At 38.6% G+C, this 18,626-nt stretch overlaps 1 protein-coding gene, 1 long non-coding RNA gene and 1 pseudogene across 2 annotated transcripts in view; 1 reads left to right on the top strand and 2 right to left on the bottom strand.

Annotated features, from left to right (window-relative positions):
* Nucleotides 1-2,925: 2,925 nt before the first annotated feature.
* Nucleotides 2,926-3,950, bottom strand: LOC120596195 (uncharacterized). The gene is made up of 2 exons (XR_005651105.1): nucleotides 3,556-3,950; nucleotides 2,926-3,480 (listed from the first exon to the last, which is right to left on the bottom strand). It is a non-coding gene; the product is annotated as an uncharacterized LOC120596195 (long non-coding RNA).
* A 171-nt stretch (nucleotides 3,951-4,121) lies between these two features.
* Nucleotides 4,122-18,626, top strand: part of WASF2 (WASP family member 2) — a 64,664-nt gene continuing 50,159 nt past the window's right edge. Inside the window, 1 exon segment of the mRNA XM_039854620.1 lies at nucleotides 4,122-4,270. The gene's annotated coding sequence lies outside the window, so the exon portion shown is untranslated.
* On the bottom strand, nucleotides 13,865-13,983 carry LOC120596367 (uncharacterized; annotated as a pseudogene).

The following is an 18,626-nucleotide window of genomic DNA, read 5'->3' as shown; positions in this document are numbered from 1 at the left end:
CAGACAGACAGATACAGACAGACAGAGACAGAGACAGAGAGAACTGAGAATGCCAGAGGTAGGGGAGTGGCTGGAGATCATTCTAGGCTCAGAGCATAGTGCTCTCCACTCTCTTCCCCTCAGATAGGGGTGGCATGGAGGAGTCAGGGTGATTCTTCTTGATTCTTCTCCTTTGCCTCTCCTCCTAGAACCTCTCATCAGGCTGCACTCTGCCAGCTCTGTATCAGACATTGGCTCATGGCTTTTTATGCATTCGAGTGTTTTCTTTCCAGTTCTATAAGATCAGTATTATTGCTCCATTTTATAGATAAGAAAACTGAGGCTCAGCCAGGTTAGATAACTTGCCCAAGGTCACACAGGGTATAAAAGGCAGATTTGGGACTCAAACCCAGGACTGTTTCCAGAAATGGCCATTTTGCCTTTTATACTGGTTTAGGCTGCTTTCCCAGAGTGCTTGCCATCCCCACAGCAAGAGAGAGAGGAATACTTGTGCTGATGGTACATGCGGGACTTATTTCTTCTGCTCCTCACAACAGTGCTGTAGGCAGAGAGTTATCATCCCTATTTCATAGATAACGAAATTGAGGCTCAGAGAGGGGATGTGACCTGATCAAGATTACAGAGCCATTAAGTGGCACAGTTGGGACTCAGACTCAGTTTTGGTGACTGTATATGTCTTTTTGCTCCCCCTGGCAGAGGAAGAGGGTGTGTTTCTTGCTCTTAGTCTCAGGGAACAGGCAAGAGTTGGTGGGAAAGGAATGAGGCTTGGCCTTAGGAACCGGAACCTGGAGACTTGCTACAGGCAGTGAATAATTTCATTCCCCCAGGTGATAACTCTTACTCCTTGGGTAGAAGAGGGAGGGCTTGCCCTCAGGAGCAGCAAACCCTTTCAAGTTCCTGACTGAGTTTAAATTCCAGCTGTGCTGCTTCCTGACTGGGTGGCTTTGAGCAAGTCACATAACCTCTCTGTTTCCTTTATCTCATTTGTAAAATGATAATAATAGGATCTAACTTGTAGGACTGCTATGTGGATTTATGAGTTAATGCATATACAGCACTTAGCACATGGCTGGCACATAATCAAGAGTCAATGTTAGTGCTTATTTGTACAGCACCATCCCCTCTGAAAGCAGTTTGTCTATCTCCACTGCCTAAAAAGAGAAACTAAGACTCCTATTGCCCGACAACCTTCAAGCAAAGCCCCAGAATTTTACCTGGCACAGGTAGTAACTACTGGTATCAATAATAATAATTATTAAAATTAATATTCAACAACTGCTTACTCTGTACCAATCACTGTGCTAAGTGCTTCACGTTTATTGTCTCATTAATCTTCACAGCTCTGAGAAATAGAAACAATTACGATCCCCATGTTATGGACAGGGAAACTGAGGCTCAGTCAGGTGAAGATACTTGCCCAAGGTCACACAGCTAGGAAGTGGTATAACTGTGTTTTAACCCAGGCTTCCCTAGTTCCAAAGTCTTCTATGACAATTAAAGTCAGATGACAATTTGCCTAGTGCATAGATGTTTGCATCAGCTCTCTCCCAAATGTATCTGCCGAATCTGCTGCCTCAGGTTCACCTCCCTCTATTCTAGGAAGACCAAGTACCATTTATGGAGTGCCTTCTATGTGCCAGAATCCTTTATACACACTTTTACATTGAATCCTCATCTCTACCTTATGACCCGCTATCATTATGCCCATTTCTCAGAAGACTAGGTGAGGCACAGAGAGGTGTGATGACTACTCAAGGTCACATAGTCTGAAGTACAAGGGCAGAGCCAAGATTCAAATCCTGGTGGGTTGGCCTCAAGGTGTGCACTCTTTCAGGGACTATCAGAAAAGTAAAGAGACCCTTGGAGAATAGCCCCACTTTCAAAGCAAGTTTCCTTCCCCTGTAACACCTCATTTGTTTAGGCCCCAGTGAGATGTCCTCCCTCCCCACTGCCACTATCTCCCATTGGCCTAGATGCCTTCCACACCCTTTCCCTTGGTCTGCAACACTTCTCCCAACTACCTGATGCCTCCTTAATCCCCACTCATAGACTCACTGGAGACATCCTCTTCAGGAAGCCTCCTGTGACCCCACCTCCACCCCCTGACATACACTCTCATAAACACATTGTACTTTGCCTTCTTGTTCCTTATCACAGTTTCTAACTGTATTTTGATTCATCTGATCATTTGTTTAACGACTTACTTCCTTATCAAACTCTAAGCTCCATGAGGGTCTGAGTCTGTTTTAGTCACCGTTGTAGCTGCACTATTGGCAGGCTGCCCTACACATGGTTGGAGCTTATAATTTTTTTATTAAATAGATGAATCCATGAATGAATAAATAGTTACTGGATATTTTCACACATGACTCATTAATTCCACAATTTAGTCACTGAATTCTCACAACTGCACTGTTGTCCCTATTTTAGAGAAGACGTAGGTGAGGCTCAGAATGCTAGAAAGTGGTGGAGCTTGAATTTAATCTCAGGTCAGTCTGACCCCAAAGCCACTGACCTCTGCATAGCACCTGTTGCCTCCCAGCACCCAATGGCCACAGTCGGGATTTAAATAACAATTGGTCATCAGACCGCATGTCCCAATTTGAGCCTGGAGGTCACGGACTCAGCCAGCACTGGGGCCATGGGCGCCACCCACTTAGTGGTCTTTGCCCTTCTAAAGTCTTAGGCTGCTCCCCCTCCCATTCCTCTCTCGGCTTCCTTTCTTTCCAGAGAGGGAAAAGGACTAAAATTTACAGCCAAGGCAGCCCTTCTGCAAATAGCAATCCTGCAGTGAAAAGAGCCCTGCTCTGAAGGCAGAGAGACCTGGATTGAAGTCCTTGCATGGAGGCTGCCCTGCTGAGGGCCCACAATGGCATCACTGCCTCTCTAGGAGCTTCTGTGTCCTCATTTGGGATTCTGTCTGGATTGCTGACCCACCTGTCATCTTACTCACTTTATGATTCCTAGGACACCATAAAGAGCTCAGGTACATCTCTATGGTTAGTTTTCCCCTGAAACCTTAGAGATTAACAATAACTGGGGTGTGGCTTGTGCCTGACTATGGTGACCAGAGAGATGGGAAACTGGCCCGACACCCTCAAGATGCTCTCTGGAATGCTAAGGGGTTGCGGGAGGTAAGCATTTCTCAGGGTACACCAGGCCTGGAAGGGAGACATACAGAAATGGAAGCCAAAAGATACAGGTTTGAGTCTCAAGGTTGTTTCAGATTCTCAGGGTGACCCAGGGTAGATCATGGAGTTTTCAGTTTTCTCTTCTGTAAAACGGGGGCAATATCTGCCTTAGAGTTGCTCTAGAGACCTAAATGAGGTATCTTTGCTAACTTGAGAATTTGTCACATTGATATCCAGCTGCAGCCTTTCATAATCAACAAGACACAAATAGTCACTCATGTATGAATTTTAATCAAACACTCCAGGACGTGAGGTAGACAAGACCGCTCCTATTTCGCAGAAGGACAAACTAAGCCCCAGATAAATTCAGGGAGTTATCTGCACTCGCAGAGTGAGGTGGAGGCTGAACTAGGGTCCAGTTTACCTGACTCTGGACTGTCAGAACCATCTCCCAGTCCCAGGACCCCAGGCTCCGCCCGGGACTGGAACCTTCTGCGGCGGGCCATAGCTTGTGACTCACTCTCTCCACCCTACTTTCGGCCCGGCCAGAGACCGGGAGGGAAGGGACAAAACTACCCGCAACTTAAGGGGTGTCCACAGCAAGTTCATGGGCTTGGCCCTCGCCCTTCCAACAAAAATACTAGTTATTTGCACTTTAACAATAATTCTTCTTCTTTAAATACACTTTGCACGAGTTTTTACACTTTCTTAGGTGTAATTTTCCTACCTTGAATTTAGAAGTTGATTTAGTTTAACCTCCACCCCCTTTTCACTTGGTTTTCCCCCTTGCTGTTTACTCCGATTGCGGAAGTCACTCGGGTGGAGCTCCCGGGACAGTACCCTTGAGTACGTCTTTTGCGTAGCTATTTAACTGGCATTTCACTCAGGCCAATGGAATGCCCGAAAGCCCCAGGCGGGTGGGGCAGAGAGCCAATCAGAGCCACTGGTGGGGTGTGGCTGCGTCCCAGGGCGGGGAATCGCGTAATGGCGGACGCAGGCAGGGCGAGCGCGGCTGGGGGCGTAGCGCGCTGACGGGGGTCCGGCAGTGTGGCAGCCCGCGAGGCGGCCCGCGGGAACAGACCCTGGGTGGAGACGGCCGGCCGGCCCGTCCGTCGCTGCGGGCGACTGCGTGAGACCAGGTGAGCAACAAGTCCCTGCGAGCGGGCCGCGCCGTGAGGCGCCGGGCCCGGCCAGGTTGCCCCTCCCGAGCCGCGCAGGGTCCTGCGGGAGTGGGTGCCGCACCTCCTTCCCGGTACCGGCAGAGGCCAGACGAGCGGTCAGCGCAGGGTGGCGTCTTACTCTCCACTCCCCAGGGGGAATGTGTCCTGGAGATCCCCTTGGGGACTGAAGAGGCCCGCGAGTCTGTGAGGTTTCGAAATTGCCCTAACTTGATCCGTCTCTGCAACCAGATCGCTGTGTGACCTTGGGCAAGTCACTTCCCTGTCTGGGCCTCAGTTTCTCCATTTGTAAAGCGAAGGTTTTGCAGGCAGATGTACATGAGTTGGAGCCTAGATTGTTGTTTGAGATCTTGGACAAGTTCTTCCCCAGGCGGAGCCTCGGTTTCCATCTTTGGGTCATTAAGGACTTGATGTGCTCTTTGAGACCCCTGGTCTGCTAAGTTGCAGAGTGGTGGTGGGACTGTATGTACGTGTGCATTCCTACGTGTACAGGACGGTACTGCAGAATAAGGAAGAGAAAGGTACGTATGTGTACAGGATGGTAACTGTAGAGTAAGGAAAGCTGGCGAAAGGGGCCCTTCCACGAATGCTTTGGGTGGACCCAAACAATTTATGGCGTTCCTGCTATGTGCCAGACCTCGTTTAGGCATATTTTCCGATTTAATTTTTACAGTTAACCCTTAAGATTTACACATGAGGAACTAAGTTTCAGAGGAGTTAAGTAACTTTCCCAAGGTCACACAGTAAGAAGTAAGGTACAGAGCTTACCAAGGATAAATTGTTTCCTTTGAGACTCACTGGGCAAGGGGGAAGTCACTGTCCACTTACAAGAAGTTTGCTTTGTCACAAATTGGAGCGGTCTGGTCTCAGACATTTGATTTGACTTCTGGCATGGAGACAGGTGGAGTCTTGATCTCTGGATGGTTAATTATAAGAACACCCTCCTTGTTCTTCCTGTGAGTTAGAAAAGACCATTACTAAATTGTAAAAGTCACTTTGAAATGTATCAGAACCTCAAAGAGTTCATTCAGTTTGAATCCTGGGTGGCCCATAGAAGAAAGTCCACCAACTATTGGTGTATAGACTTGACTCTTAGTTTAGAGTGGTGCCAGCCCAGTAACTCTTTTCTCTTCCCTATGAAGGCCAGGTTTTCTTGGGATGGGAGAAATTTCTCATTTGTTAGTTCAAATTATTTTTGGATTCCTGGCGTGAAAGGTTCAATAGCCTACCTCTGATTAAGCATAATGTTTCTTTCTTTCTTCTCTCTGTTATCTGACTTCCAGATGAGTGATGATTGTGGATCTGGAATGGGAGATATTTGGGTACTTTAAATTGCAGCCCTTAATTTCCAAGCCTCAGAGTTTTTGGTTAATTAAAATGGTAGAACCCGCAGTGTGTATTGTTCTCATATGTCAATGGTAGGGAAGAAAATTGGAGGAGGAAGTAGCTGAGAAAGAGGGCGTTTCTTAGTAGAGGAGCCAATATGTATTTCTTTGTTTGAAATTCTAAAACCAGAAAGCAGCAACTGAAGGAGGAAGGAAGGAAAGAACTGTGAAACTCTTCTTCCCGTTCAAATAACTTTAAGAGCTATTTCTGTTGCTGTCCTTGTCCCAAGCTCTGCTTTCACAGAAATAGTCAATTGTAATTTGTTCAGTGTTCAGAATTTGTATTCTAGAATGAAATAATTAAAAATTTTAAACCTTCTGAGATAAACTTTTTAAAAATCAGAACATTTTACTGGGTACATTATCAATGGATGATTCTTTTTTCTCAACATAAATACCAATTGCAGTCTTTAGGTCTATTTTAACTGATTTAAATTAGTGGACTTCAACTTAAGATGAATTGATTTAGATATCAGATGATGCAAATGTCACCATCACTTGAAAAACACATAATGGTGTGTTAGGTTTTTGACATTTGTTGTCTTTTTTTATTTTTTAATGCTTTATTTTATAGGATGTATATTGTGAGTAGTTGTTAAGACATTGAATTTATTGCATATGAAGGTCTACCCTCATTCTCAGTATTGGTTATATTTTCTGTATGTAAGATTTAGTCCCTTGTGGCCAGAAAAAAAAAAAATTCTTGAGGCCAGAGGTGTTTCTAAATTTAGAATTTATTAGATTTTAGAAATGGAATAATGGGCAGAAGATCTGAATAGGTATTTCTCCAAAGAGGACATATAGCCAGTAGACATGAAAAGATGCTCAGCATCACTAATCATCAGAGAAATGCAAATTAAAACCATAACGAGATATCACCTCATACCTGGCAGAATGGCCATCATCCATAAATCAAAAAACAAGTGTTGGTGAGGATGTGGAAAAAAGGGAACTCTTGGTGGGATTGCAAAGTGATATAGCCACTATGGAAAACAGTTTGGAGGTTCCTCAAAAAATTAAAAATAGAACTACCTTATGACCCAGCAATTTCCACTTCTGAGTATTTATCCAAAGAAAATCAAAACACTGATTCAAAAAGGTATATGCACCCCTATGTTCACTGCAGCGCTATTTACTATAGCCAAGGTATAGTAGCAACCTAAGTGTCTATCAATAGACGATTGGATAAAGAAGTTTGGTAGATATATACAATGGAATATTACTCGGCCATAAAAAATGAAATCTTATCATTTGCAATGACTTGGATGGGCCTACAGGATATTATGCTAAGTGAAATAAGTCAGACAGAGAAAGACAAATATTATATGATTTCACTTATATATGGAATCTAAGGAACAAAATAAATGAACAAACAAAATGAAAACAGAGTCATAGATACAGAAAACAAACTAGTGATTGCTAGATGGGAGGGGTGTTTTGGAGCTGGGTGAAAAAGGTGAAGGGATTAAAAAGTACAAATTAGTTACAAGATAGTCATGGGGACATGAAGTACAGCATAGGGAATATAGTCAATAATATTGTAATGGCTATCTATAGTGCCAGGTGGGTACTGGAGTAATTGGGGGGATCACTTCGTAAATTATATAAATGTCTAACCACTGTGGTATATACCTGAAGCTAATATAATTTTTTTTTTTTTTTTTAAAAAAAGGAAGAAAAAGAAATGGAATATGGTGCATGTACTGTGGTTATGTAACACCCCAGGGAGGTGTAGGGCAGCACCTTGTAATCAAACACATTACTATTTCTGTAGTAAAATGTCAGAATGTTCACACCAACTGGGATAAATAAATACTATAAATAGCCTCATGTCATTTTACATCAGGTTTTGCTGCCAAATGAATAATGAAAAACTTGTTTTTTGCAGCCTTTTGGATTTTGGAATTGAAGTTAAGGGATTGTGGACCTCTGTGGATAAAACTTATATGATGACAAGAACAATTGCAAAGAAAAGTATTGTACACCAAGCTAATTTCGAAGTCCTGGGTCCTAAAAGCAATATTACAAAGAAGACACTTTTTTTGTTTCTTTCATGTAACACTCTTATTCTAATTAATATGTGTCAGTGTGCATTTTTCCTCAAGTACCAAAATTTACCTTTTAATACCATATGGTCCCTGTTTTAGATGTTTGACTGACATCCTACTCTTTTTAAAATCATAATTTATAGTGTCTTGTGCTCATCACTATTTGTATAGTAGTTAAGAGAATTGTACCTTTTACCATGTAATTCAGAGAAAGACTCATCAGGTTGAGGATCTGTAGATTCATGTTTGCAGAATTTAAAGCTGCTGCTGTTCTCTTTGGGATGGTCTTTAGTATGAGGTCATTGCTGCTGGATGGGAATTAGGTCAGAAATTTTTTAAATTTATGAAGCCTCCATAATTTGCACATCTTGGTGAGGAGTTTACTAAAATATACTTAATTTAGAATATTTTTATTTTAAGCATATGGTATATGAAAAACTCGAGTTTACCAGCTTTATGAATTTGGGTGATTTCTTTAAATGGCCAAGGACTTCTAGGAGTAAATTTACAAAAACTCAGTCTACTCTTTACTTTCCTTGGACACTTCAGCTAGAGAATGAGGTGACTGGTATTGTTGGAAGTTAAAGATTTATTTCTTCTCTTTAAAAGAAGCCCCATGACAGCATGAATTGGAAAGATTCTGGCCTTTAGGATACTACATAGCCATCTGATTTGAGCGCCTCAGTTCATCTTCCTACTTGGAGTGTCTCCATAGTTTCTGAGAATGGTACTTTCACTGTCTGGGAGATAAAAAGAGTGTGGAAAAATGTATCAGGAGTTGCAAGTGGAGTCGGTGTGTGACTGGACTAGGGAATAATAAACAGTTCTTATCCAGGCTACCCCAGTTTCTTCTGTTTAATAAATGCAGATGATATTATAAAAGGATTACAAATTAGTGGACTAACATCCAATCCAAGTCACTCAGTTGTGATTGTGGATCTGCTCTTCAAGACAGGAATTTCTTTTATATTCCATAATGCCGAAAGGCCAAGGCATCAAACTTGTCTTGCATCATTTACCATTTAAAAATATTCATATCTGGCCTGGGAGTTCTGATGTCAATGCACAGCCAGGGCTGAGAACCATTGACATAAGCACACATCTATAGGTGCTTGTAGGTGCTCAGTAAATATATGTTGATTGATTTGCTGTTGGTCTGGGCATGAATTGGGTAGGGTGGAAGAGGCCCCTGATTTTTTCATAAAGTAAATTAGCTTTCCAAGATACTAACATACATGTAGCAGTTAGCAAATTTGGACCCATAGACAGTTCATTGCTAGCTATTCCGCTAGCATCACCATCCTGATTTTTTGACCTAGGCAGGATTAGTCTGTGTCAACAGGCAACTCAAAGTTTTATTTACTCCTTGGGTGGTGGCCTTACTGCCTAAGATTGATTAGAATGACAATTGCTAAATTGGGAATAGGTAGAAGTGCAAGAATCATTGGGGATTCTGGTGAGGGAAGTGGACTGCTAAGCACCCATGATGCCAAGGGTAGAAATGGACAGTTGTAATTTGACTGGGTCTCCAACATATAGCACGATACATGGAACATAATTGATGTTCCATAACTTTTTGTTGATGGAAGAAATGAACAGCTCTTTGTTCGGAAAGAGGCCTGTAAGCTGTGAAATAAGATGCCTCGTTCTCGTCCTTCAGAACTGAACTAAGATGTCTTCTATTCCATGAACCATTCCCAGGAAAAGTTGAGTGATTCTCTTGTATGTTTTCTCCTTCCTTAAAGCATTATCAGATTATCAAATATGATATCAGACAAATTACAAAACTCTTTTCCTCTACCTCACTGTGAGCTCCTTAAAGGCCAGACTGTTGGTTTATTTTTTGTATGACTGGTGTTTAACATTCAATAAAGGTGTAATAGAAGCTAATAATACTTAAAATATGGCTTATTTTACTTCATTCATGTAGACTTCTCTTCCAAGTCATGTCTTTTCAGTTCAGATCAGCACACGTTTATTAAGTGTTTTCTGAGAGGTAGGTCTCTCATGGACCTGGGGGTAGAGTTTCTCAACCTTGGCACTATTGACATTTTGGGTCAGATAATTCTGTAATTGTGGAGGGCTTTCCTGTGCATTATAGGATGTTTAGCAGCATCCCTTCCTTTGTCTTTACCCACTCACTACCCAGTAGCACCTCTTCACCCTGTTCACACACACTAGCTGTGACAACCAAAAATGTCTCCAGATATTGTCAGATGTCTCCTTGGGGGCACAATTGCCCTGTTTAGAACTACTAAATCAAGGGTATGAGTGGTAGAATCATAGAGGGAGGTGAGTATAATAAATGTCCTCAAGTGTGGGATTCTTTGTTAATTTTTGAGCTTCATGACTAAAATATTTCTTTTGTTGTTTCCACATAGATACTTTGTAACTCTAAAAAACACTTAACTAATGGGCATGTTTTACTAAACTTGGTATCTTTTGTGATAGATTGGTGAAGGCAGTGGTCCTTGGTCCCTCTAGACATTCATGAAGTGATGACAAATTGATAGTAACATTTGAGCACTTCACTCCTTTGGCCGACCCTCCACAATATAACATTGTAATCATTCATGTCTTAGTAACCATTAAAGTGAAGTTGAATGAGTTTTTTTTTGGTTCCATCTGAATTTATGAATGGTACTCTAGAGAATTCAAATGTATAGTTATGAATGGTGTCTCAGAATAGTTACCATTTATGCAAATGAAACACTTCTTAACTTAGAAACCAAACAGAATTGAATTAGAAAAGAGAAGAGTAGAAACAAGAATTGTTGAATGCTCGCAGAGGAAATAATGTTCATATATAGAAGTATCAGAAAAATTTGCTCTTCATCATGATTTCTGCACACTAATAAAAACAGTTTGAGGTTGATGGGAGAGGCTGTTAACTTTGCCTGTGATATTACAATATTTTTCAGGCTGTTTTTCTTTTCTGGTAAAATATCAAAAAGTCTGAGACATACTCTCTTAGTTGTAAAATTCTGGTTGAACAGAATTAAGTTTCTTAGTTTTAGAATATAGAAAACTTTTTGGGAAGAAGCAGTAGTTCAACTTAGTTCCAATGTGAGTAAATATGTGTGTGTATGTGCACACATACATACTTATACACATATAAACGATGTGGTTATGGTGACATTTAAACTTTATAATTAATCTAGTAAAATAACAAGAGCAATTCTTTTACTCTCAATTTTCATAATTGAAAAAAAGCAGAAATGACTGGAGAACTTCCCCCACCTCATAATGCCATTGTTCTAGCAAGTACTGAGTCTAAAAAGCATTCTCTCAAATCATACCTTGAGAAATTGTATTCAACTGTAGGAGGTCTTATGGCATGCTCATCAATGTTCTCTTCCATTCACAATTTAGAACTGTAAGTAAATTTCCCTTTGTAGAATACCAATAGTCTTTAAAGGGTAGTATTTCTGATACCAAAGGTATCTGTGGAATTATGAGAAGTATAAGATGAGCTTTGCCCCCTTGTTTATTTTTAAAGCTTCTTCAGCATTCATTGGGTGATAATTTGCAAAGCATAGTGCTTCTACTTTGATGTATACCATTACAGTCAGTCCCCAGCAGTTGAAATAAATTATATTGTTATTAACTACATTTTATAGATAAACAGGCTTAAGGAGGTTAAGTAACTTCCTTAGAGTCGCTCAACTTATAATAGCAGATTTGAGATTGAATCCTGTCTTTTAAATAAAAGGTAAAATTTAGATACAATGAAATGTATAGAAATGCAAGTATATAATCAGATGAGTTTTGACAAATGTAAGCACATGTGTAGCTAACACCCCAATCAATGGATAGAACAGTTCCATAATCCTCCAAAGTTTCTTCATACCTCCTCCTATTCAATCCCCACTGTTTTATAGGCGACTACTGGTCTCATTTCCGTCTTCAGATCTTAATTTTGCATTATTGACTCATACAGTATGCACTCTTTTGTGTCTTAATTCTTCTGTTCTACATCGTTTTTTGAGATTCGTCCACATTGATGTTTATATCAGTATGAACCCAAGTCTTTTGATATGTGTATATATAGTTCTTCCAACAACTGCATCTCCTAATTTTCTTATTCTTACATCGTGCCCTTTGTTTCTTGCTTTGATTTGCATGTAATTGTCTAATATTCTAGATTTATTTGTTTCTAAAGTATCTTTGAAATTACAAAATAGTACATGTTCATTGCAATGAATTACACAACCAGAAGTAAATAATGAAAGTTTTCTCAGATTTATTTTTATTTCTGCTTTTTTTCAATTATGAAAATGAGTGCTCTTTGTAAAAAAAAAAAATTGCCAAATTCAAAAAATATGAAGCAGAGAATAAGAATCACCCATCATCCCACCAGTTAGCATTTCGATATATTTTCCTCTTTTTCTGCACTTTGTTTACTATAGTTGAGACGATAGCATAGGAATTTTTAGGCTTCCCTCCTTACATTAGGTTTGTCTCATCCTCATTAATCAGTTCTTGTTATTTTAGTGTTCACGCTTGTGGCCACCCTAAATCTGAGTAAATGGCTGGCAGTGACCTTGGCTGAGTTGGCCTTGTCAGGCAACATTTTTGAATACTCACTGTATCCTCCTTCATTACTAACCTCATTCTTGCATACCCAACGCCCAATATTTCTTGCAGGGTAGGAGGCAGTATAGTTCTGTGGTTATGAGTATAGATTCTGGAGTCCTTCTATCTGGGTTCAGAAATAGACTTATCTGCTTACTAGCTCAGTATGTGTAGCTTGGGCAGTGACTCTCTTAGCCTTAGCTTTCTCATCTGTAAATTAGAGACCCATCTAATTTTACTGTAAAATATAGAGCGTATTTTAAAGGGTATCAGAAGGATTAAATGACGTAATTACTTAGTCCAGTGTTCAATAAAAGTTAACAATTGTGGTCACAAATTAAGAAATGGCATATTTGGTCTGATACAGCGTGTATCTAGCCCAGAATTCTACTGCTTGGTAAAAGGATAAAAATGTCACATTCAAAATTTAGGGCTCTGTTACCCAAAATTTAAAATTTCTTTTAGGAATTTCTTATGGAATTGTTACCTATGAATTCATCTAGACTATTTTTGAATTATTTTTTTCTTACATTCTGTACTCCCTATCTGAGTAATGAGTTTTATTACTTTATTTACTGGATTGGGTACTAAACTATTACTTTTTATTGGTCCTAATAAAAGCAAAAGCTGCTGGGTAGTAAGTGTATACTGTGTAATTGAGTAGTGTGCATATCTCCATCCTCACATCATTCCTTCAAAGTAGTTGTTATTTGCAGATGAGAAAAGTGAGGCTCAAAGAAATTGAGTGGTCACATAGTTACTTAAGCTTACTAGGACTAGATTCAAGGCCAATCACTTTCCCTCTCTTCCTCCCTTCTTTTTATTTCCTCACCCTCTCCTCCTTCTTCTTCTCTTTCTCTTTCTTTTTGACATAAAAGTCCTGTCTTTCTGATTCTAAAACTTTGACTTAAAAGTTTTTTTAAATAACTTTTCTTTAGATTTTGTTTCTTTAGATTTCTGCCTTATAATTTCTGAGGTTTGATATGAGACTGATATTTACTGTTTCACATCCTGTGTTTCATATTAAAGTGTCTGTATCTCTGTTTTTTAAAAATCTATGTGCATACAGAAGCTCCTCTGTCTTTTGGGCTTTTTGGATACCTTTCTAAGTCTTCTCTATTTTACCTTTTTTTCTGTTATGACCACAACTGTACATTTTATTCTAGGTACAGATACACTTTGGTTTTCACAAGGGCAGGATAATATGTTCTGTGTTTCCAGAGCTTTCATAATAACATCCAGCATTTTGTTGCCTTTTTGTAGCTATATTCAGGGTAAGTCCAGGGACTCTGAAACCCTTTTCTTGCATTGTAACAGGTAGATTTAGAGCTCATCATCTGATAATTATAGTTTGGACTATTTTTCCATTACTGCATGACCTTATTTTTGTCTACATGGAAGCTGTTTTCCGCATTTCTCAACATACAACTGTACCATCATACTTATAACTACTGCTGTAGTCATCTGCAAATTGGGAAAATTTCACTAGATTGTTTTTTATAGATAATTTTTTGAAAATTTTTATTTTATTTTTATTTTTTTTTTTATGGCCACAGCACCCGGTCTGCCTAGGTGGTCTCCCATCCAAGTACTAACCAGGCCCAACCCTGCTTAGCTTCTGAGATCATACGGGATCGGGCTTGTTCAGGGTGGCATGGCCATAGTATAGATAATTTTTTAAAATGTTACTTGTGATAAGTTTCCCCATCAATCCCTGGAGGAACCCTTTGTTTATACATCTTTATCTAGAGAAGGGACTATATCAGGACTCTTATTTATGTTTTTAAATGAATTCTCCAGGGGGAAAAAAATTAGTCTTCTTAAATCTTATTTTTTGTTTTCAGTTACCTTTGGAAGAGGGTTTTTTGTTTGTTTTTTAAAATTCTGTCTATTTTCATTATGTCATGTATCCTCTCACTTCAGGTATACATATGTGTTACCTGAACCCTTGCAAACGGTAGGTTCTCTGTAAGGCTTTGTCATATTAAATGTTCAACCATAGGGTGATGCCTAGTATTGAGTTTTTAGTTTAACATTCAACAGATTTGTTGAGTACCTGCTATGTAACCAGTACAAGGAATACAACTCGAGAACTGAGAGGCAAGGTAGCTGCTCTCACGTACTTTAAGGAGTTTGGATAGACAATAAATAAATAAACATAAAATGTTGAAAGATTGTGGTATGTTACAAAAAGAATAAAATAGTGTACTATAATAGAGAGTAATGGAGGAACTTAGATAAAGATGGTCAGGACAGGCTTCTCTGAAACTGAAGAATGAACATGAACCAGCCAAATGAAGAGATGAGGAAAGAGAGTTCCAAGGTTGAAAGAACTCTCAGGGCAACAGTATTTCAAAGATTCATAGGACTGATAAGGAGTTTTATTTTTAAGTAAAGTGAGCAGTCTTGAAGAGATTTTTTTTTTTAAATTGAGGTTCTTAGAGGTTTTTTTTTTAAAAAAAACTTTAATACAAAATTTCCAAGCATGTATAAAAGTAAGGAAAATGGTATAATGAACCCCTATGTATCTGTCTCCTGACTTCAGCAATTATTAACTCAGGGCCAGTCTTTTTTTCCTAATACCCTTTCTCCTCTCCTAATGTCATTTTAAAAAAAATAATATAACTTTTGTTTATTTTTTCCAGCTTTATTAAGATATAATTGACTACATGACAAAAATCATATATTTAAGGTGTGCAACATGATAATTCGATGTGCGTATACATTGTGAAATGATTACAACAATCAAGCCAGGTAACACATGTATCACCTCATGTGTTACCATTAATAGTGTAACTTATTTAAAATTACCTGGCCTATAGAACTCTAGCAGTTTAAATACTTGAATTAACAGTGCCTTTTTTTTTTTTTTTTTTTTTTTTTTACAACGGTTTTATGGAGATATTATTGGTATACAAAAAGCCACATGTATTTAAAATGTAAAATTTGGTAAGTTTTGACATATGAATGTACCAGTGAAGCCATCACCATAGTCAAGACAATGAACATGTCCATCACTCCTAAATGTTTCCTCCTGCCCCTTCATAATCATCTCCTCCTTCCCCACTGCTCACCTCCCAGTCCATAGGCAACCCCTGATCTGCTTTCTATCACTATAAATTAGTTTGTATCTCCTAGAATTTTATATAAATGGAGTCATATAGTGTGTGCTCATTGAGAGGGGGAGTCTGGCATCTTTCATTCATGATAATTATTTTGAGATTCATCCACATTGTTATAAGTATCATTAGTTGCCAATTAATAGTCCATTATATGAATATACTAATTTGTTTATCCATTCACCTGTTGATGGATATTTGGGTTGTTTCCATTTTGGGACTATTACAAATAAAGCTGCTGTGAGCATTTGTGTACAAGTCTCTGTATGGACATTTTTTGATTTTTAAATTGAGATATAATTTACATGCCAAACAGTTCACCCATTTAAAGTGTACAGTTCAGTATTTTTTAGTATAGTCACAAGAGTTTGCAACCATCACCACTATGCCAGAACGTTTTCAACATCTCCAAAAGAAACCACATACATATTAGAAGTCACTCCCCATTCTCTTCTTCCCCTAGCCCTGGGCAGTCATTAATCTACTCTCCGTGTTTATGGATTTGCCTGTTCTAGACATTTCATATAAATTCACTCGCATAATATCTGGTCTTTTGTGATTGGCTTTATTCACTTAGCATAATGTTTTCGAGGTTCATTCATATTGAAGCCTGTGTCACTACTCCATTCCTTTTTATGGCTGAATAATATTCCAATGAATGGATGTACCTAATTTATTTATCTGTTCATCAGTTAATGGATGTTTGGGTTGTTAGCACTTTTTGGCTATTTCTAAGAGTTTTGTACTTTTAGATCTTATATTTAGGCCTTTGATCCATTTTGAGCTAATTTTTGTGTGCGACTTTATTTTTTTGCGTGTGGATATCCAGTTGTCCCAGCACCATCTGTTGAAAGGACAGTTAATTCATTTCACATTGAATTTTCTTGCATCCTTGTCAAAGATCAATTGACCCTAAATGTGTAGGTTGGTTTCTGGGTTCTCCATTCTATTCCCCTGATCTAAATGTCTGTTCTTATGCCAGTACTGGACAGTCTTGATTACTGTAGCTCTGTTATAAGTTTTGAAATCAAAAAGTGTGAATACTTCCACCTTGTTCTTTTTCAATATTATTCTGACCATGCTGAGGCCCTTGCTCTTCCTTATGAATTTAGAATTTAGAATTTAGAAATTTGTCAATTTCTGCAAAAAAGCCATCTGAGGTTTTAATAGGGATATCATTGAATCTGCAGATTAATTTTGAAAGTATTGTCATCTTACAATATTAAGTCTTCCAAGCCATTAATATAGCATATCTTTTCATTTATTTAGGTCTTTAGTGTACAAATCTTTTTGTTAAATTTATTCCTATTTTATTTTTGATGCTGTTGTAAATTGTTTTCTTAATTTCATTTTCAGATTGTTCATTGCTAGCTTATAGAAATAAAATTGATTTTTATATATTGATATTGTGTACAAGTCTGCTACTTTGGTTCTAACAGTTTTTTTATTTGTTTTTTTTTTTGTGAATTCCTTAACGTTTTGTATATACAAGATCATGTCATCTGCAAATAGAGTTTTACTTTTTCCTTTCTTATCTCATATCTTATATTTCTTTTTCTTGCTTGATTGCCCTGGTTAGAACCTCCAATATAGTGTTAAACAGAAGTAATGAGAGCAGACATTGTACTCTTGTTTTGATCTTAGCGGGGGGTCTTTGTCTGGTTTTGATATCGGAGTAATATTGGCCCCATAGAATAAATTCAGACATTTGCTCTTATTTTTGAAGCAGATCTCAGACTTCATTTTATTTGTAAATATTTCAGTATATATCTCTAAAATACAAGTATTCTCCTATTAGAACATAATTATATTAGCATTGTCACACCCCAATATCTTTAAATATCCAGTCACTTAAAGAGTTTAAAGTGGGAGGTGGGTATATGATATGATTTTTATTTTTAAAAGAGTAATCCAATTGTTGCAAAGAGAATAGATTGCATGGGGGTAGGAGTTGATTGAGGTGAGTAACAAGGTTATAGCAGAAGTGCTGGTAATAATGGAGACTTCAACTAGGTTGGTGGAAAAAGAAATCGAGAGAAATAGATGGATATTGTATGTATGTTGGAGGTAGATATGATAGGACGATGATGGATTAGATATGCGAGTCAAAGAGGCAGACAAGAATTAAGCATGCCTTCCTTCTGGAAATTCTTCTCTTAACTTTTATGACAAAGCATTGGTCTGGTTCTCCTTCTGTGTTCCTTAATACTTCCTTTTTGCCAATCTCCAAGTTGGCCCTGACCTTGCCTCTCTATTTATACTTTTGTATTGGGAGGTCATCTACTCTCTCTTTAACTACACTGTCTTTAACTACAACCTCCATGTAATGAACTCCCAAATCTGTATTTCCACCTGTGAACCCCAATTCCAGATTTTTTTTTAAATAATTAAAAAACTTTTTCAGTTACAGTTATGAATTTTCTTACTGGATCACTCCACCTGGGTAACCCTTTTGCATTTCCAGCTTTTCGTGGATTGTTTGCTTTTGGGAACTAGTTGTCAGATTGGTACAGCTTGTCTCCTCCTTGCTTGGGAGGAGGTGTTTACAGGTTTTACAGATGGAGTTTATATGGGTTTTAATGATGGCACTTTTGCTTTGCTAAGAAAGATGCTTAGCATACGTGGGCAGCATTTTCCTTCAGGACCTTGACTTCCTCATCGGTTAAAACATGAAAGTTACACTTATCTTCTGCCCATCTCCCTCTTCTAAATCCCCTGGCTTGCTACCCTTTATCTTTACTCACATGTTCGTATTTATTCATTCATTCAGTCAGGATTGGTATCGAACTGCCAACATAGCAAACAAACATTGGCTCCATTATTTTCCCAGTTCATTCAGATGTAAAGCCTTAGTTACTGTTGACTTCTCTGAACTCCCTATCTCTTTTCATGCCAAGACACTCTCAGGTCCCTCCCTGTCTTTTTCTCCTAGTACTTCAGGTCTTTTGTTACCTTTTGCCTTGACTGTTGTTTCTACTTCCAAGCTCCCTCCCTAGCTCTATTCTGTTCTACTGTGCTTAAGTGAGATGTATAGCATCTTCCTGAATATTTATTCTATAATCTATAACTCCATTTGTGTGACTCTTATCATTTAATGACTAAGTAGAAACTTAGCCTGATGTTTAAGATTCTGTGATCTGGTTTTGCAATACTGTACTCATCTTCATTCCTCAGAAGTGTATCATTATTT

This window comes from Pteropus medius, unplaced genomic scaffold, assembly GCF_902729225.1.
Source record: "Pteropus medius unplaced genomic scaffold, Ma_sr-lr_union100, whole genome shotgun sequence".
Lineage (NCBI taxonomy): Eukaryota > Metazoa > Chordata > Mammalia > Chiroptera > Pteropodidae > Pteropus > Pteropus medius.
Note: the sequence above shows the minus strand (reverse complement) of the source record. Positions and strands in the feature narration are given on the sequence as shown.